The following is a 22,662-nucleotide window of genomic DNA, read 5'->3' on the forward strand; positions in this document are numbered from 1 at the left end:
AAAAAATATAAGGTCAACCTGTCTTTTTTTTTCTTTACATGGATCCTTTTCTGCTACGCTATTCGCCAGAAAAACAAAAGAAAAAAAAAAGAAAAAATAAACTGGCGAAAAAAATTAATATCATTTTTAGGGGGAGGGTTAGGTGTAAGTTTGAGAGGGGTTTGTCGGGACACGTCAAACAAACATGTTTTTTTTTTTAGGTGGATGCCTCAACGTAAATTCTTATTCTATTTCCTTAATTTCCGGCGAGGAAACTTTTAGTTCATTGTTAGTTTTAGCGTTTGAACTGATTATGCTTTTGTCGAATTTTCAATGCAAAAAATTTCACCTGCTTGGGAGAGAAAGAGAGAATGAGATGAAATTCTTCCAAAACCTAACATGACAAATTCATTCTATAAAATGGCGTGAGTTACAAATTGAGGTGAGGGACTAGTATTCTATAATTCTATATAAGTAAATATTCATGAAATAGCAAAAGCGCACATTATGGTTTACATTATACCTTTTTGGTCCATTTCCTCTTGTTTCCCTTCCATCATTTCTGTCGTTTTATCATTCTCCTATACATGTATCTCGATTTGCATTTTCTATTCTTTTTTTTAAATCTCACTTGCATCTTCTTCCATCCCTCTATGTATCATCACCCAGGGGAAATTGTATTTTTTTGTGAAGAAAGCACTGTCATGCTCAAGAAGAAAATGTTCTTGCCATGTCTTAAGCGCCTGCCATGTTTTGTCAATAAATGAGAAAACATTTATTTTTTTAATGTTACTGTCCTAATATGAAAAGCAGTAAGAGCTTTTTGTATTGCTAAATACGAGAAGCATTCAGTAGGTCATCCTGACGAAATATACTAATCTTCCTTTTATTCAGGGCGTTGGCTATTTGTCCCCTGCTCTTTTTATAAGGAATTTGTTTGAGCGTCCGCCATGACTTTCTTTTTGTTTGGGGAGTGCCGAGATCAAGAACTACATGGACGTTTTTCATTTTCAAAAGAGCAGAGGATAAACGGTGTGCTAAATTCCTTTATTTTCTGTTTGTTTCCTTTGAAATAGAAGACAAAAATAAAAGCAATATAGGATGAGAGAACGAGAGAAAGCGGAGGGGGGGGGGGTTCAAATATAAACCAGGGGCCCGTTTTATATAAAATTTGTTTACAAATTTTCAATAACACTTGAAAGCTACTGAAATCCTTCTATTTGACTGGCGGATGGTAAATTTGTTTAAATTATTGCGCATTTGTCAATATAAAATGTACATGTATAATGTATTTATAAAACGGTGCCAATTAGGGATTTCCTCGTTTTCCCTTTCTCTGGTTTCTAACCTGTAACCGAATGTATTATCTACAGCTTTCATTCCCTTATATCTATCGTCTTTCTATATCCCCTCCCTTCTACACCTTTTTTTCTCTGAGTTCTTCTCATTTAAATTATATCTGTATCGTCTTCCTTCTTCCCGATTTGGATTACGAGGTATATACCCGCCCCCATCCCCCTCAATCCTTTCTGATTTTTTCTTCTCAGTACCTGTCATTTTACATTACATCTAACGTCTCCCCCTTCTCTTTCTCTCTTCATCGGAAACGGTTCAGAGAGAATGCCTCGTTTTTGCCAACTTGTATCGGAGATGGTTGGATTTGTGGGCCTCTCGTTCTATTTCATCGTGGTCATCATGTCGAAAATTTTGGGGGTTTTTCCCCCAGTTTCTCAAATAATGTCTCGAAAAACCTTTTAAAATTACTATTGTAACTGTCATTTCACAATGAATTCTATATCATCTTCCATTTTCTATATTGATAACATGGGTAGATATCTTTCGCAAAAGACAATATGATGATGATGATCATCATCATTGTATAAAAATGCACAACTAAACTATTTGTGAACTTGGGGCTTAGGGTTATGGCAAGACAGGCCTCAATCTTTCACTAAAAGTAATTTTCTTTTTTAGATTTTTTCATAAATTATATGTCTCATTTAATTTGATTTTCCACGCAGCTACTAGTATTATAATGATAAAATAATTTTGTTCCTGAAGTTTGCGCACCGGTATTCGATTTGTAATATCCTGAAATTATTTCAAAGTGTTAAACGAATGAAAGTGACCAAAATTGTAAGTCTGAAATCATACCTCCCAACTCTCTTCTTGTCACTTTCTACGTTTCTTTCTTTATCTTACTATTCCCTCAAAAAGAGCCATGATAGCAATTACTGAAAGTAAGATAAAGTAATTTTTCTTGAATAAATTATAGCATCCGTAATCATGTTCTTTCTTTTTGTTCGATTATCTCCTTCGTTTTGTTATATTGTCTCCTTGATTTCACAGCCGAAAACAAAGTAATAAATAAATCATTAAAAAACATTCACAATAGTTAGAATTCATTTTTGTCTCTATCGTTTTAATCGTTCAATCTCATAGTACAGAGGCAGCGGAGTTGGTAGGAAGTTTCAGTCCTCACCCCTTTCAGCAAACATGTACAAAAAAAATCCGAAGTCTATATAAATTTATGATTTTTGGGGGGCCGGTCCACTCCCTCCCACATTCAGCTCAACCCCTCCATTATCAAAAACGCTCAGTGGCCCCTGTTTTTTATTTTAAAAAATCAGATATTTTGGTTTTGATGCTAACCAGGGTAAGCGCCCCAAATAATTGTTTGCAGTAACGGAAACAATTTGTTTTCCTCTATGAATCTTTTCTACCACGCTATTCGCCGGTTAAAAAAAAAGAAGAAAGAAATTGGCGAAAAAGTAAGAAAATCAATAAAATTTGGGTCGGTATCAACATTTTTTTTTTTTGGGGGGGGGTGTAGGTCACACATGAATAAAAGTTTGTAGGATTGAGAGGGTTCTATCGGATGACACACCAGACAAACAAATTATCATCCTGTATCATTTTATTTCCTCCATTTCGCGCGAGGAAACTTTTAGTTCATTATTTATTTTATCATTTGAAGTGATAATGTTTCCGGCAACTTTTCAATGCAAAAGTTTTCATCTGGGAGAGAAAAGGAAATAAGATGGAGAGCTTCTAAAACCTAACCTATTATAAATTCATTCTGTAAAATGACATGAATTAACAAATTGTATTTTTTTTGCCGCTTCACCCCCGTCCCACAGCTTAACCCCTGAACCATAAAAAAACATTGCTGTCCCTGTATAACATCTTTTTCCAAATATTTTGGTTTAGATGCTAACCATGGTAAGCGCCCCAAATGCAATTTTTTTGGGGGGGTCGTAACGGGGAAAAAAAGTAGCCAAGACGGTCTTTATTCTTATCTTTTCTACCGCGTTACTCGCAATTAAAAACAGAAAATCGGAGAGAGGAGACAAACAAGCAAGTTTATAGTGTAGTTCAGAACATTTCCATCTGGGGAGGGGGCAAGGTCAAACAAGAATAATGATAAAAATTCGTCAGTATGGCAAGGGTCTGGGGACCGAGTTGCGACAAACAAACGTTGTGGGATTTTTTAAAAGTAATCTAACCAAAAAATAAAGTCATGTTGTTATTCGTTTAAGTAGATATTCATGGAATTTTAGCAAAAGCGCACTTGTCTATTCCCCCTTTTATCTCTGTCTCTCATTCTCTCTCCTTCTCCGTGACATCTGAACATATTTTTTCTATAATTTCCCTAAATGATTCTTCGTTCATCCTTATATGCATCATCACCCAGGGGTAGCGCTTTTATGCAATATGAATCACTGACGGATGTCATAAGCACCTGCGTTGTCGGTAAATGAGACAATTTTTTCTTTTTAGATACGGTTTGTTGGTCGAAAAAAAAAGTATTCATAAAAGCTTTTTGTATTGCTAAGTACGAAAAGCATTCAATGGGTCATCCTGCCGATAAACACTAATCTTCCTTTTGTTCGGGGCGTTGACCATCTGTATCCTGCTCTTTTCGGAAGGAATTTGTTTGAGTGGCCGCCCAGACATTCTTTTGTTCGGATAGTGCCGATATCATGAACTACATGGACGTTTCTTTTTTGAAAAGAGCAGAAGATGAATGGTGTGCTTAACTGCTTTCTTTTCTCCTTTTTTCAGAATAGTAGACAAAAATAATAAGAAGGGGGATAATGGGGAGAGAAAAAGTTCAAAAGTGCACCAAGATCAGCTCAAAGTACTAAGACATAACAAGCTTTTTGTTTTTCTGAAAATACAATCGATCAATGAAACCAAGGAGATATCATTCTATCTAAAGTGATATCTCCTTGATGAAACAAATAAGACGAAAATGGTGAATAAACGCGTAGCTTATTACGTGACGATCTTGCAGAAAAGATAGCGTACATCTATCAGAACAACGATATGGATCAAATCACGTGATCAGAACAAATCACGTGATCAGGCCTTGTGCGCGCGCGTACGTGCTCGTCACAAAATTTATCCTCCCCGTCAGACTCCAACGAGAAAATCGGGTAAAGTTGAAATGATTTCCTAATTTCGGGATTTTTCCCCACGTAGCTGTATATTTTTTTCAATCTGTTATCGAAATAGGTTTATAAAGGAAATAGTGGCAGAGATTTTAGTACATAACAATTACGAAAAAGCTGAAAAACTTCATTGAATTAAACCAAACATATCTCGGCTTCTGTAGAAGCCCGTCGTAGCTAAGTGAACGACTCGTTGGGCTTCTGTGGAAGCCCGTCGCACGCAAAGGGTTAAACACATTTTCATAGTCTCTTAACAGGCCAGAAATATAATTTCTCAGATCTTCAGGCAGGTGTTTTAATGCCTCATCGATTTTTCCTAACATCTCTGAGTTAGACAACTTTACACCACATGGTTCATTCTTAGATACATCTGTATAAGACAATTCATTATCTGTCTTTCCATAGCATTCTTCTACATGTACATTAACATGTTTCTTGTCTTCTTTGACCTGTGTTGTACCTATTGGCTGACTAGCCTCTCGCTGAAAGTATTCCTTCAAGATGTTTACATGACAGACTCTTTGAGACTTTCTTTGATCAGGGGTACTGATCACATAGTTGACATCATTCAATTTCCTTTTGACTATGTAGGGACCACTAAACCTAGCTTTCAAGGGCTCACCTTGCAAAGGCAACAACACTAACACTTTGTCACCAGGCTTGAAACCTCGCTCTTTTGCATTTTTGTCATCTTGAGCTTTCATTTTTCCCTGCGACTCTTTCAAGTGTTCCTTAGCCACATCACAAGCTTTTGAGAGCCTTTCTCTAAACTTTGACACAGAGTCTAGAAGGTTTACATCATCATCCTAAACCATAAACCTCTCTGTGATAAGCTTTAGGGGGCCCCTAACCTCATGACCATAGACCAATTCAAATGGACTGAAACATGTGGACTCATTAGGGGAATCCCTAGTTGCAAACAGTAGGAATGAGATCCCTTTATCCCAGTCATCGGGATAGTCTTCACAATATGCCATAATCATGGTCTGCAGGGTTTGATGATATCATTCTAACGCTCCTTGGGACTGTGGGTGATAAGCAGAGGACTTGATCTGCTTTATTCCCAACTCCTTCATAACTTGCTGAAATATTCCTGACATGACATTTGACCCTTGGTCAGAATGAATTTCCTTAGGCAGACCATACCGAGTGAAAAACTGCACTAACGTCTGTACCACTGTTTTTGCAGTGATACTCCTCAAAGGTATCGCCTCTGGAAAACGTGTAGACTCGTCCATAATCGTCAGGAGAAATCTGTGACCCGACCTCGTTGTGGGTAAGGGTCCAACACTATCAATAAGAACCCTAGTAAAAGGTTCATCAAATGCAGGAATGGGTATCAATGGAGCAGGCTTGATAGAAGGCTGTGCCTTACCAATAATCTGACATGTGTGACATGTCTTACAGAAATGCACAACATCTTTGTGCATCTTAAGGCGACCGCACACCTTACGACTGGTCTGCGACCCGATTTCAGAATAAAATGTAAAATTTGATGCTAATATTGAGACTTGGAATATTTTACTGTGTAATGTTATAAATCATCGTACGAATACCTATGATCAAATCTGTGACTATGCTATCATCCTTCTTAGAATAAAAGAGAATTTGATATCTAGTCGTAATGACGTCATAGCAGTCGTACGATTGGCTACGATTTGAAACTAATTTGGCCTTTACTCCAAAATAAAGGCTTGCAATCTTTCAAAATGGTTATAAGATTATTCTTTCAAATAATTTTAACCTCAAATAAAATGATATGTTCCATTCACATCTTCAGAAAATGAGCAAATGCGATTTGTTCCGAAATCGGATCGCGAACAGTCGTAAGGTGTGCGGTGGCCTTTAGGCCAATAGAAATGCCTCATAATTCTATCTTCTGTCTTCCGAATGACCTGCCATTGGTAACTCATGAGCCATTTTCAGAATATCTGTGCGGTAACAGGGAGGAACTACTACCTGGTGAATTATACACCAGTCTTCATCGGCTGGTCTCTGGGGAGGTCTCCACTTCCTCATCAAAATGTCACCTTTGACATAAAAGCACTCAGGAACCTTATCAGCCTCAGAACATGCTTTCTGTGACAAGCTTTTCAATTCTGGGTTTGCCTGTTGTGTCTGTACGAGGGAGGATTTACTAAACAAACTATCATTGTTGGCAACAGAGCCTTCAACACTATCCTCATTCAAATCCTTGAAAAAGGTTTCAGCTAACCAGACATCAGTACTCTCCGCTACATCAGCAGATTCCGCATCATCTTTTTCAGCTCTACGAGTCTGAGACCTAGTAACAACACAATCCGGGAAAATCCCTTGAAAATCTTCCTGCAACAATCCAGTTTCAGCTACCTCAACCGGCTATTCCGAAACCACTGGAGATGCAACAACTTTATCTCCAGCCAAGTCGTTACCTAACAAGAAATCAACACCTTCCATGGGTAAATCTGGAACGACACCAACAGTCACAGGACCACTAACTAGGTCACACCTTAAGTCGACCTTATACAAAGGAACCGACATGAAATTTGGGCCAATACCTTGAATTAAGACTTTGGCATTATCTGAACTCTCCGGAGGGAAAGCCAAATCCCCTGGCACCATCAGGGACTGTGCAGCCCCTGTATCCCTAAGGATCACCACTGACCTACCAGCAACACCAGTTGAACAAGGGGATACTTCACCATCATACAAAAAGTTTCTAAAGGTTCCATCAACCTGCTTGACTTTATCAGCAAATACCAGAGAAACACTCAACATCTCGATTGGGCTCTGATGGGACAAACTCCATCGAGGGAACACTTGTTTGCTTGACAAAACCCATGTCTTCTTAGCTTTGGTTGGCATTCCAACCAATTTCCAACATGATTCTTTCAAATGTCCCGGTTTATGACAATGAGTACAAATTTTGGAACTACGACTCTCAGACCTTTTGGTTGATTCTGTGCCCCCACTAGCCTGATTCTTGTTAGTGTCTTTGTCCTTGCTAGCATATTTCCCCTCACTAGGTTTATTGTGGGATTCAATTGACCCTTTACCTTTCTTTTTCCAATAATTCTTGAAAGGAGGCCTATCTCCACTACCCTTGTGTGTGACCTCAAATTCATCAGCTACTATGGCTCTATGGTCATCTAAGTGAGATTTAATGCCAAAAGGAAGACTCTTTTTTGAATTCTTCTAGGAGGACAACTTCCCTAAGGTGAACAAAATCTTTGTCAACTTTCAGTGATCTGTACCACTTATCGAACATCATCTCTTGTTCCCTAGCAAATTCAACATAAGTCTGGCCTGATTTTCTTTGCATGTTTCTAAATTTATGTCTGTACGCTTCTGGTACCAACTCATATGCATTGAGAATTGTTTCTTTTGCTGTAGCATAGTCACATGAATCCATTTCAGAGAGCGAAGAATCGACCTTTGCAGCCTTTCCAACAAAAACACTTTGGAGGAGAAGAGTCCAGTATTCCTCAGGCCAATTCAATCTCTTGGCCACTTTTTCAAATGACACAAAATATGTGTCAACTCCCTCTTCATCAAATTTTGGCACAAGGCGTATGTTTTTCGCCACATCAAAGCCTTGGGGAGATTTATCTTTAGTAGAGTTAGTATTTGCATGAGCTTACTCCATTTCTTTCAATTTTAATTGGTACTCCGATCTCATTTTCTACATTTCAAAGTTTTCTCTGATTCTCTCCTTTTCAATCTTTATTTTCTCAATTTCAATGTTTTCTCTGATTCTTTCCTTTTCCAATTCAATGTTTGCCAGTTGGATCTGAGCATCATCTGACACAATCCCGACCTTTCGTTGGAGAACACGAACGCTTATTTGCGACGGTAGTTAATTTTGGAAGAGACTTTTGGGCCCGTCGTCATGGTCGTAAAACTCTGTCCTGCAATGCAAATTGTGTGACGTGAGATTTTTTTCGTTTCGCATCTGGAACGGGAATATTCAATCTGCGTTTCGTGTGCAAAATTATGGTTGCTACTATGGTAACAGCGATATATCCGATTTAGGACGACTTTCCAAAGCCACATTTGGTTCCTCCCAGAGCTCGAGAGGCCGCCCGGGGGCCCCACTTCCATTGAAGAGTGGATACCAGGCGCGACCACGCGTAAAAAAGGAAAGAGTGGGCAAGTACGTTACGTATTGGCCTATGTAACGTTATAAGGGTGTCAAAAACGATGTTTAAAATACTGAAAAGGAGGATATGTTTTCAACACTTGTAGGGTTTCACAAGCTAAATATTTGTTAAGAGATGAATTTTCCGGCATTTTCATAATCTGGAAAAGCCTTGCTTCCCTTGTTTAGGGTGCTTTTCGAAACCGCATGGTCGTGCCTGGTATCCACTCATCAATGGAAGTGGTCCCCCCGCGAATTCGAATCTAATCCCCCATTTCTGGGGAAAGTAAAACATAATGCCCATTACATGTGTGCTAAAGGCTTATCGTTTGTGTAGGAGTAAACAAAAGAAATTTCGGCTGGTACGTGTTCAGACTAAGGTAACTCCTTGTTCAGACGTATACATGCTGTGTACATAATCAACGCATGCGAAATGGTTTCTGCTGGAGAGGTGATTTGACCCATGGAATCAATTGCCAGAGATCCACCAATAATCCACATTAAATGCAATATCGATTCGATGGACTGTAATGATCTATATCTAAGCCTTAATTCAGTAACTTTTCCTCACTCAATATGTACTCGATTTGCTTGAAAAACCACTTTCTTATCCATGTCATAATCTATTGTAGGTCCTGCATTTCGAATATCTCCAGCCATCAGTCGTAATGTACATGCATGTATGGTGCGGGTGTCGCGGGAAAGAATTTTGCACACGAAAAGCAGATCTGTAGGGCATGTAACCCCCCTGTAACACAAAACTTAGCATTGATTGTAGAGCAGTTTTCTACGTTTGATTCTATTGACTATAATGTACAATCAATCTAAAAAATCAAGTGTATGATTAAGCGTTAACTTTTGTGTTAGGGGACCCTAATATTAGCGTCCGTGAGGTTTGCGAAAGGTCCCAAATAACAGAAGTTTGAGACTCCTCTGTAAGCTTCATGTGACTAGCTAACAAGTCAATTATCTCTGCTTTCTTTAAACATAGGGCTAGAGATACACCACAATGATCACAAACTGTTATCAAATTATCTTTCTTCAGTGACTTCAAATTATCATATGACAATTCTGTCATTGCAAGAAATTCTTCAACATCAAATGTAGCCATAGTGGAATATACAGAAATACAAGCAAGTAATAACACATTACAGTATATTTTAGAATTTTCCCAAAAAATCCAAAATGTTTTCAATTCATATTGGCTTTTGTTTCGAATTGACTTTCGTCTCAAATTGGCTTTCTTGTGCAAATTCGGTTTTCATTTCCCGGACAAGCCCCCCCAAAAAATTATTTGTTACGATACTGCAACAAATAACAGTAAAAATAAATTGATATTTAAATTTGTGTTCCTTTTTTTTTATTACAGGAAATAATTAACATACACAAACAAATAAAAAATGATAACGATCTTACGTCTCTTGAAATCGGTTCTGGCAATTATTCCAAATGATAGTATCTAGATAAAAGTCCAAGTTGGCTGGCGAAAATTCCTTAAGTTAAAGTTCACAAAGATGGCGATGATGAAACTGATGTTGAAGCAAGATGAATAACAAGAGTCACTTTAATGAGTTGAAATGTCCGTGAAGACGATGTTGATGATGATTAACAGTCAATTCCAGCAATCCATGGGTTGAAAAGCGTTCATTAAAACAGGTTGATGATCTCGATGAGAACTGAGAATTCCTCTCTCAAAATAACTGCAAACAGTTCATTGATGGCGGGCAAATAATTCCACAGATGATAAATATTCCAGGTGGAAATAAACTCTGCTCTGACATAAAGTCTGACGTGAAACTCTGAGTTCTGATCTGATGATACTGCCAGCTTATATACAAATTATTCATTATTCTAGAAACTTCTAGTATTCACTTTAAAAAGAACATTCTGCCCATTTCTAGAGCAGTCTAAATTCTAAAACATTCTTGAATGACCTCATTGAAATTAACATGTCAACAAATAGCTACCTGGTAAGCCTGTTGTTCTTTTCACTACTACTGGGAGCTCTATTGTCTGCCTTACCCTATTCAAAAAATAAAACTCCTTGGCCTTTAAATAGGCGAGAGGCCTGCATAACACGGTTTGGAATGTTCTTTATCATTCTAGGCTATGGATATCCTTAAAGAGAAAATAAATGAATGAATGTAATCGCTCTTACAATTCTTCTTATATACAACAACATATAAATAACTCTATTAACTTATATATTTGTAATATCCTGAAGCTTTTTCCTCATTTAAACATTGGTACAGATCTCTTTAAGCAAGTGATGATATAACTGTAAACAAATTGTTCTGCTTGAGTGAGGACCACTTACTTTTGAAAAGTTGGTGAAGAATGATCTGCGCAGGACTTGGAAATAGTTGCATTAATAAAAGTAGACAATAATCATGAAGAACACAAACTTTAGCAAGGAAGATTGATTTGAAGATATCTTTTGCCTTTTTAACTTGTTTTCTTGCCCAAAACATTTCACAGTGCACCATTGCGCCCCCCCCCCTCCCCACACACCGAGGCCGTCGTGATGATATCTGCTTTACACCGAGTTGTTATTCTCATGAAATGGCTAAGACTTGCTTTTCTTTTTCATAATCATTGTCAAGCTTGGGGAAAATGTGGAGAAACAAGAATTAAATGAAATATGAAATTGAAATCCACTGAAAATGATAAAAACTTAGTGAAAAAATGTTGGAGACGGTCTGAAATAAACTTTTGTTTACATTCAGTTATGTCCTCAGATCCAGCTGGCACAAAAAAATGCTTACCTAGGGTGGAATTTCTTATTTGGGTGGCAAAGTTGTTACAAAATATTTATATACAATTGGTCAGATAGTCAAGTCTTATCTCTCAAAGGATAACCCAGCAACAGCCTGTCAGATCACCGAGTACATCCGTTCAAATCCAGAAAAGGTATTAATTGCCTGTGATGGATTAGATGAGTTTAGTGGCAAGGTTGTACAGCACTCTGAAACCAAACAAGAATTAGAAGGTGCTCAGCCAGAGCCTGATGATCAACCAGATTCAAGACCAAAATCAAAGCGACGAAGGGGCAAATGCCCTCAGGTACACCAATTGCCCCATTGATGCCAAGAGGCAGCATCTCAGATGCAAGTGAAAGCACTACTGAAGAAGATGATATCTCACTAGTACATATCCTTCGTTCAGATGAACTTAGCAATTGCCCAGTGATGGTGACCAGTCGTCCATGGAAGGCCAATGAGACAAAGTGGGATCTCAATCTAATGAAACTGTATGCTTTCATTCATGTGGAAGGCTTTAGTAAGGGGAATGTGAAGGTTTACATTCACAAGTACTTTAAAGACCGTACAGTTACAGCAGATCAACTTATTCAAATGATCAAAGGGAATAATATCATATCAGAGTATATGGCACCCTATCCTATCTATGCTCTGTCTCATGTGGAGAGGACTTGATGACAAAAAGAAAGAATTATTTAAAACAATTCGAACATTCTCTGAATTATGTCATCAGATGTTTGAATTCTTAAACGTGCATCATGTCCAAAAAGAGATCAAAGATCTAAGAAGCATATCATTTAATACCCATCGCTGTAAAATAAAAAACCTCATGGAACCCGTTGCCAAATTGGCATTTACTGGACTGCAATCTAACCACCTTATTTTCACTGAAGATCCTGAACAGTACTCGGACTCTGTGGAAACAGCATGCAAAGTAGGAGTGTTGTCACAGGAGAATAAGCTCTCATCCATTCACGATAAGAGCAGTCCATACATGCAGTCAACAATCTTCTTTCCTCATAAACTATTCCAGGAGTACTTGGCTGCAGTCTATCTTGCTTCTCTCTATGATTCAGATTGCACTGAATTTAAGAGGCTGATTGAGGAAGTAGTACTCCATAGGAAGGAGGAGTTTAGGTATCTCCTGTCCTTTACTGTGTCACAGGACAAAACAATTGCCAAGTATACCACAAAATGTATGTTACAACAGTACGCCCAAAGCAAAGACGATGATGCACGAAAGGAGATGAATTTCTTGGTTGATGTAGCTTTTGAGAGTCAAGATGAAGATACCAAAGTCATGATTCGGAATTCAGTATCATCTCTGCCCATCCGTGTTGAAGACACACACACTATAGCTGGTTATGCATCCACTGGGATATATTCAAAGGCGGTAAGTTGGATACAACGGAAAAGTTCCCTGAGTTCATGCATGTTTCTATTTTTTCAATACAGTACGTAGCACTCCTTCAGGAGTGTAGCTGAAAGTCATCCGAAAGATCTTACTAGTCTTGAAATTGACTTATACGTAAACAAAACCTAAACCATTCAAACATCCATCTTTCAGTTTGTTTCTCATTTACTGAGTAAAATATCAGTAGTACATAAATGCATGAAGATATTGGAATCTTGAATTGAACTGAAATATTGTCCATCTTATGCATGCATATTATGATAATTATTATACCGGGTGAGTTCAATAAAAACTTAACATCTGGAATCCCCAATTTATGGAAAAAATAAATCATGAACACATGATTATTAAAAAGGGCAAGAAAGAGTATGTTCTTCCAAATAATTGTAGGCCCTATACCATATCTATGGAGTATGTGTTAATGCTTGGATGATCAGTAGGTATTCTTTGCAGTGATGTAAATTTTTATTTGTGCCAAAGTTTTTTTTTTTTAACGGTTTATTTCAACAAGGGTATCTATAGCGGCTGAAAAGCCCAATTGCATTACCCTTTACAATCATTTACATAAAAATACAATCAATATCAAATAAAAAAACTCAATTTACACAAATTCTACATCATAAGAAATATCAAAACACATAGAAAGGTTGTTTATCAAGTTGGGGGTGCATGTATTAAATTACGACATCCATCCCCATCATGATATACCAAAATTGAAAATACATGCGGCCAAATAACATAGAAACAATGAATTCTGTCGAACCAGAAATTAGCACGGAAGAGATGAGAATAAAGAAAAGAAAAAAAGAGGAAGAGAGAAAGAAAGTGTGTGTGTGAGAGAGTGTAACAATTAGAATCTCTACTATCATAGATAGCATGAATGCAATGAATGAATCCGGATGTCAATGATGTCATAATCCTACAAGGGTTGCATTAAATTCAAATTCAAAGCATGTTTTCAATAATTTACATTATAATTGATTAATTGTTTAAACACTTTTTATTATCAGTTCTCAATTTAACTTTATTGACAAGGGATGTACAAATATGTTTACTAACTCATGTAGGATTAGCCTATGGCATAAATATCTGGATTCATTCAATGCAGTTTTAATGAGAGCGCCTGAGGGGGTCAGGGCATGATACCAAAAATAAATGAATTGTATGGGATGTCTATAAAAATTAATTAAGGATAGAAAAATAGCCAAAACGAAATAACAAAAGTGAACTACAAAGTATAAAGTCCTCTTCTCAGGATCTCGTTATATTTATTAATAATTCCAAGGAGATTCAATACATCAAATTGTGATCGAAGTAGTTTCTAGATCTAATCTAGATCCAGATCTAGACTGAGCTTGTAAATTGGTATTTTTACAAAAATGAATCAAGAAATTACAAAAAGAAATAGGCTAAGGTGGTCTATTTCTATATCGAAAGACCGCCGCTATTTGCAATCAAGAAATTACAAGAGCAATAATAAAGTGGTCTATTTCTATAGCGAAAGACCGCCGCTATTTAGAATTACTTACATAAGTTGTGCAAAGGAAAAATTATAATCCGAGAAATCGATGTAGAAAATATTAAATATCCAGGTATTAAAAATCCGATTGTTTGATCCAAATGTTAAATGTCCGAAACTAAGGCGAATTAGTCGTGGCAAGCGAATTAAGAAAAAAGAAAAGTCCGGTGTGAAAACAGATGAAGAAAAACTCGAGGATTCGATGTTGGGTTCGATGATCGAGGTTGACGAATAAGATAATGACAACGTTCGACTTCGATGTCGTTGATTGACTAAAGTTCGATGACGAGGTTGACGAATAAGATGATGACAATGTTCGACTTCGATGTCGTTGATCGACTAAAGTTCGATGACGAGGTTGACGAATAAGATAATGACAATGTTCGACTTCGATGTCGTTGATCGACTAAAGTTCAATGACGAGGTTGACGAATAAGATAATGATAGGGTGTCTGGAGAAAAATTATTATTTTTCTTATTTCAAGAAAATATCACATTTTCTTTGTGAATTTGAAGAGAAATGACCTTCAGACTGACAGAAATGTAACATTTTTGAAAAAAATCTGATTATTGGCTACAAAAAAGAAGAATGAAATTAGGTCAATTTTCAGCATTTCTCTGCCATAGACTGTGTAGTTAAGAAATGGACACACACAAATCCAAATTTTTAGCTTCCGAGAGCTGTTATAAATTTATTATTAATGCCAAAAACTTGTCCATAAAGAGTCCAATAGGATTTTTTATGCTCTTTCTGATGGTATGATTTTTATAAAGATTTGGAAACCAGATCACAATGAAAAATTGCGACAAAGTGAAAAAATTGTGCAAAACAGAAATTTCATTTTCCCATAGAAAACGCATGGGGAAATGGCAATTTCAACACACACAAAAATAAGGGTTTGCAATTTATCTCTAAATCCTTAATTCAAATGATCATATAAACTTGTCCTTACTGTCAAAAGAAGCCCCTGAATTTTCTCTTTCCATACATGCCAAACACAAGTTGATAATCAATTCAGATCACGTTTTTCTAGTAGCCTGAACTTCCCGAAAAAAATGTGCCACATTTTCCCCTAAATCAGCCTGTCTTATGCTGACACTTTTCAGTGTGGCTTCAGACACCCTAATAATGACAATGTTCGACTTCGATGTCGTTGATCGACTAAAGTTTGATGATGAGGTTGACGAATAAGATAATGACAATGTTCGACTTCGATGTCGTTGATCGACTTAAGTTCGATGATGAGGTTGACGAATAAGATAATGTTCGATGTCGTTGAACTCTAAAGTTCGATGATGAGGTTGACGAATAAGATAATGTTCGATGATGAGAAGACAATTACTAAAAGCAGTCGAAGTTCAAGTCAATCACTCAATATGAAACTAGTTGAAAGTAAATACTAATAGATCTAAAGCGGTTGGCGAAATAAATCAATGAAATGAAGTTTGATGATTATTGTTCTCAAAAGGCAAAGCGGGATCAGTGCATTGAGCTAAGCTACCAAGACGAAGAAAAATTAATGAACTGAGCTAAGAGCAGAGCCCTTGTTGACCAAACGCTAATTCTCGAACTTGTGGGGATCATTCCCAACAATCAGCCAAATTTTCTACCAAACAAGACTTTCGTCCAATCAGATTGGTGTAAAACGCACCAATCAGAAAGCTCAAAAATCCGACCAATCATAGCTAAACAATACAGAAAGGAAAAATGTCCGAGAAGGACTAAAATGTGTTTGCTAGTTATCAAAAATCTATCCATATAAAAAGACTGTGATTGCTAGCCAGAAATCTAGAATAAGACCAAGGACAATAATTAAAAAATCTCTCTATCTAATACAATTTCTTAAAGAAACAAATGGATAACTACGAATTACAAGCATAAAATTACCTCCAAAAGTTGACTTAGCACACAAGGAACGTACATCGCTACTGCAACCACCGCCAGTCAAGGAAATGTCAGAAGAAAGGAATACGCGCATCCAAAAAAGTCACGTGCGTGGCGAGAAACATCCAAAACTCACGTGGACCTAAAAAGGTAACGTACAGAGCGTGGGAGAATTTTATTGTTTGTAAACAAAGGAGCTGGAGGAAAATATTAAAAGGTCAAAAGAACTAGGTGGTTGCGCTAACGGAATTAAAACCAAAATGAGCCTTATTTACAAGTCTATCTAAACTGCAATATTATTTAACAAACATACCACAGCTAACATGAGCTGCTACACAGTAGTCCAGTTAATAGCGCGTTTTCGCCCAGCGTCGTACGACGTAGAACGTAAGGGTCGTGTGCAAAAATCGCCAACTTTCATGGAAACAGAGGCCCGAGCGTTCTTGAGCTCAAATCACGGACGGTTCTTCCGCAAATTAGCGGGCGTCCGCATTAGAACGTAGGATTTGTCAACAGCCAATCAGATCACTTGTAGAGCGAGCAAGCTGAGCCGATGTAAACACATTCGCCCATCGCGTGCATGCACATGTTGTACTCTACTCTGACTACACTGATAGCTGAAAGCTTCAAAACATGGACTCGAATGCGAGTTTTTCGGTGAGTACCATTTCAATTATACTAAAATCAAGCTAAGTATAATTTCAAAATGTTACAGTAGAAGTTTAAACGAGTATGATTATTGAAATATGATTGAAAAGCCGTTGCATGGCTCGGTCGACGACGCGACTGCAAGACACATGGCACTGCCAGTTGTGTGCACATAGTAGGAACATATACAATGCATATGTTGGCGGTCGATCCGGCCGCGTTCAGCGATTTGCGAAACTGCTTACAAGCGAGAGTTGAGCGCGACGGACGCACGAACCAAGAGATCGTTCTACGTCGTAGATAGCGTCGTACGACGCTGGGCGAAAACGCGCTAATATAGGGTTTGACCCACCACTAATTGCAACACAAGATATTCCACTGCAATGCTTTCCAGGAAGGTCCCCTAAACAACATACTAAAAGTCCCAAGAAATCCAAGTAGTGGAAATTTATGAAATTTGCATATTATGCAAATTAGCCATAAAAAGTTAGAAAAATTAGGGAAATAGCCGAAAGATTACAAATTGAGTGTCCAAAATAATTTAGTTTGAGCGAAAATTCATAATAAATAACTGTATTCAATGTTTTTTTGTCAAAAGTGCAAACAAATCTACCTAATTTGCATAATATGCAAATAAGCATCCTTATATGGAAAAATGTCAAGGTATTGTGATTTTTCTCTCATTAACTGCTTGAAAATTTCATTAATGTTGAAATTTACATGCTGCTATCACTAAGGACGTTGAATACATTTGTATTCAACTTAGTGTCTGTAGTGTAATTTGCATATTATGCAAATAAAAGTATCTAACATGTTATAAATATTCAAGAAAACACACTGGTGATACATCCCTCAAAAATTGCAAGTAGATTATCAATTGAAATTGGAATATGGCAATACCTTACAGCAAGGTTTCCTAAACACCATATTAAAAGTCCTTAAATATACAAGCAACGTGGGTTCGAATCCCAGCCATGGCGTAATTTCCTTCAGCAAGAAACTGATCCAAAATGTGCTGCACTAAACCCAGATGAGGTAAATGGGTACTGGTAGGAAGTAATTCCTTAAAAAGCTGTGTGCGCTATGAACGCCTAGCTTAGCCGGGTAATATAGGAGCGCCTTGAGCACCTAACAAGGTGGATATGTGCGCAATATAAATACCTTATATTATTATTATTATTATAGGAAAATCACAAAATTTGCATTTTATGCAAATTAGCCATAATAAATTACAAATAAGGAAAATGATCCAAATATTGGAAATCAAGTACAGAAAACAATATGAATTGATCTGTTGCCCATGATAAGTTTTAGAAATTTATCTATTTTTTGAATAAAAATCGTAAATAAATTTACCTCATTTGCATAATTATGTATGAACATCCTTATACGAAAAAAATCCAGAAATTTTGATTTTTTTTCACAAAAACAGTTATGAAAACATTTTAGTCTAGATCAATATGATGTGATCACTATGAATGGACAATACATTAATTATCAGCTTAATATCTGATGTGTAATTTACATATTATGCAAATAAGCATCCGACATGTTATACATTTTCAGGGAAACACATACGTGATACTTTCCTCTAAAATTCCATGTAGATTATGTGTATTAACCATGATGACCTTCCCTACACTTCTTGCTTGGTTGATATTGACTGTTTTCATGAGCAGTTAGCCCACTCGTACTGTACAATGATGAGTCTATTCTACATGGATCCCATTGCTTGAATGCTTCATTATTTCCATCCAAGTCTTCCTCTCTTTTTGACTTTGTAGAGACTTTGCTTTTCTTGCGAGTATAGTCCACGCTATCAAGCTCCTGGATTGCCAAGTGATCAGCACAAGATGTCACACCCAGTACAAATAAAAGCCCATTCGCTTCGAATATTTGGTCCTTGTAGCACACCACTTGTCTTGGTACTTGCTTGGATCACAAGATCTCTTGGCATGGTTAATAGGAGTAAAAATGGGCATTTGCCTATACGGGTGAAATGAAAGACATTCATAAATCCATGATGAAGGCTTAAAGTGCATTATCTTTCTCAGATGGAATCGTGATTAGACGTTATTGCTGAATCCAGTAGCTGCTTCAGGATGAAGCATCCATTTTCTGTTCTTTCCTCTTTGATAAATCTCCTAAGGATGGCAGCCATCTCCAAATATTATAGCTATAGTTTCTAAGCAAATCGTATGCAAATAATTATATTAATTGCTGATATTTATGGCAAACAGAAATTCCTCAGTGAGACAATGAACAAACCAGACGGAGGACTAAGCCAGATTATTGCCGTTCCAACAAGTGGACTTATTTGCCTCAATGTGTTACTCATTGATATACTGTGATGGTATACAGAAGAATGAATCTTTTAGTAATTATGGTACGACTGAGGATATTCTTCTGGAAAAATGCTGATTTTAATAGTGTCATGCAGATGTATTTTGGACAATCATACAACTCTCTGTACTGAAATCCGACAAGTCGAGCATATGAGATTGAATGCCAATCAAGAGGACTTTAACAAGAACACACCGTTACCCATGTCTTCTTCCGACACAAGTTGCCTCAATGAGACAAAGGACATAAGTTGTGTCGGAAGATGTCAAGAGTTTTAGAGAAAGGCTAGGAAAGCATCAGTAAGGTAAAACTCAGAATTGCTACAATGCATTAAAGAGGACCACAAGAGGGTTTGTAGACAAGCCTATAATACATCTTTTGTTGACCGGGTTGACAATGATCCAGGCTGTAACAATTAGCATGTTGGGGGCCCTTAATATCAATTGCTATGACTACTTTAGAATAGCATTATTAAAGGAAGGCAAAGATTTTTTTTCTTAGTATTCACCACTGATCATGATGATGATGGGACCCAGTCCTGACCCATATGGTGTAGCCAGACTACTGAAGAAATTGTTAAAGAAAACAACCTGCTTGAAGCTACTAGGCCAGACGGAATCTCTGCTACACGTCCTAATGAGACTACTCATCAGATCTTACCTGCCATAAGTTTGCTTTTCCTGGCCTCCCTTTATACGGTGAAATTTCAAGAAAGTCTAAGTTGTTCCCATCCATATAAGAAAGGGTTGTCAGCTCTAACAAACTACACACCAATTCAAATACTGTGCTTTGTTCTTGCAAATCCCATCATCTTGTCAGACTAACAACGCGGCTTAGGAAGCGAAGAACATATTCCAGTATATTTCCTTGAATATAAATCATATTAGGATAGATTTGAATGCTTACTGATAGCAGCATATTTGAAAAACTGAAATGTTTTCACTTCAGTAAATGTGATAAAAATCAAAATTTGTTGACATTTTCCATATAAGGATACTTATTTGCATATTATGCAAATGGGGCAGATTTGCTAGCTTTTTTAAATAAAGATTTAACTTATGTATTCATCATGAACTTTTGTTCAAATTACTTGCTGTGGACATTTAATTTGTAATCTTTGGATTATTTTCCTTATTTTTTATTTTTAAAATGGCTAATTTGCATAATATGCAAATTAATTTTCAGGCATTGGGATGAATTCTCATGCTTAGTGATATAGTAGCATATTAATGTAAACATTAATGAAATGTTTTCAAGCAGAAATACCAATATCTTGACATTTTTGTCCATATAAGGATGCTTATTTGCATAATATGCAAATGAGGTAGACTTTTTTTGCACTTTTGACTAAAAAACATTGAATGCATTTGTTTATCATAAATTTCTATTCACATTAAATTGTTTTTGGCATTTAATTTGTAATCTTTGGATTATTTCCCTTCTTTTTCTAATTTTTAATGGCTAATTTGCATAATATGCAAATTTCATAAATTTCCACCGCTTGGATTTCTTGGGACTTTTAGTATGTTGTTTAGGGGACCTTCCTCAAAAGAATTTCAGTGGAATATCTCGTGTTGCAATTATATAGTGGTGGGTTACCCCCCTATTCTGGCTAGATTGACTGGAATACAGTCATGCCTTACTTTTGTGCAAATAAAAATTTACATCACTGCAAAAAATTATCCAAGTGTGAAGACATACCACATAAATATGGTATCAAATTATTTGGAAGAAGATAATTTTTCCAGCCGTATGTAATGATTATGCATTCATGCATTGGCGTACGCAGGAGGGGGGCAGTCCCCCCATAAATTTTGAAAAATTACATTTTTGTCTCACCTGCATAGCAGAGTGAGACTATAGGCGCCGCTTTTCCAACGGCGGCGGCGGCGTCAACACCAAATCTTAACCGAAGGTTAAGTTTTTGAAATGACAGCATAACTTAAAAAGTATATAAACCTAGTTCATGAAACTTGGCCATAAGGTTAATCAAGTATCACTGTACACCCTGCATGAGTTTCACGTCACATGACCAAGGTCAAAGGTCAATGAACTTTGGCCGAATTGGGGGTATCTGTTGTATTACCATCATAACTTTGAAAGTTTATGTATCTGATTCATGAAACTTGGACATAATAGTAATCAAGTAACACTGAACATCCTGTGCAAGTTTCAGGTCTCATGATGAAGGTCAAAGGTCATTTAGGGTCAATGAACTTTGGCCAAATTGGGGGTATTTGTTGAATTACCATCATAACTTTGAAAGTATATTGGTCTAGTTCATGTAACTTGGACATAAGAGTAATCAAGTATCACTGAACATCCTGTGCGCTTTTCAGGTCACACGACCAAGGTCAAAGGTCAATGAACTTTGACCATAATGGTGGTATCTGTTGAATTACCATCATAACTTTGAAAGTTTATGGATCTGACTCATGAAACTTGGACATAAGAGTAATCAAGTATCACTGAACATCCTGTGCGAGTTTTAGGTCACATGTTCCAGGTCAAAGGTCATGTAAGGTCAATGAACTTTGGCCATGTTGGGGTATTTGTTGAATTACCATCATATCTCTGTAAGTGTATTGGTCTAGTTCATAAAACGTGGACATAAGAGTATAACCAAGTATCACTGAACATCTTGTGCGAATTATAGTAGTTTTCAAAGTCAGCACTGCTGCTATATTGAATTGCGTGATGCAGGTGAGACCGCCAGAGGCATTCCACTTGTTTACTGAAAATTGTCAAAAATTCACCAAAAGTATGCACAAAATCCTTCAATTTCACTTGACAAAATGTAAAACGCCCCAATGACAAGCTCGGTCGTTTCACTCCCTCACTTTCAATTTTTTTGCAAAAATTTTACGCGTGCTGCCCCCGCCCCCCCCCCCCCCTGTCGCCCAAGCAAAAAAATTCTGCATACGGCCATGTGTTCAGGACATTATTTTACCTTAAATTTGAGGTGTCAAGTTTTTTTTTTTGTTCACACGGTATATTCGTTGAAGTATTCTTTGACTGTATGAAAAAAACTTTTGAACTATTAGGCATTGATAGTTTGTAAACATTATGTAAGGGTGGTCCTATTCAGCCCATTCCAAGTTTGCACACATGCACTAGCACTGCTACCCATTCTTATATTGTGCACTGCCTGGCATATCAATCCCTTTGATCATTCAGATTCTGATCAAGGAATTCCTTGAGCTGACCAGAAAATCTCCAAGATCTAACCAAGCCTATCAAATCGCAACATTGCGCTTGTTCGGAAGGGCAACAACAGTGCATGTACTTTACAGTAACAATTCATTTCAAGTTTGATAATGGGATATGCACAATTTCTGTTTCATGCTCATTCTTACTCTTATGACACCTAACTCCGCAACCGTAAGTCACTTTTCAACCAAACTTGGATGGTAGATGAACTTAGGGACCTGCATGTTATGCTGCAGTCGGAGTCACATGGTAAGGTCAAAGGTCAGTTCCAGGTCAACGTTAAATTTTACATGCAAGACTCTCTTATGACACCTAACTGTGCAACCAAAAGTCG

General features: G+C 37.1%; 1 pseudogene; it reads left to right on the forward strand.

The window, feature by feature from the left end:
* Positions 1 to 10,499: 10,499 nt before the first annotated feature.
* LOC129282985 (uncharacterized) lies at positions 10,500 to 19,126 on the forward strand (annotated as a pseudogene).
* The last annotated feature ends 3,536 nt before the right edge of the window (positions 19,127 to 22,662 follow it).

Source organism: Lytechinus pictus, unplaced genomic scaffold, assembly GCF_037042905.1.
Source record: "Lytechinus pictus isolate F3 Inbred unplaced genomic scaffold, Lp3.0 scaffold_20, whole genome shotgun sequence".
Classification (NCBI taxonomy): Eukaryota; Metazoa; Echinodermata; class Echinoidea; order Temnopleuroida; family Toxopneustidae; genus Lytechinus; species Lytechinus pictus.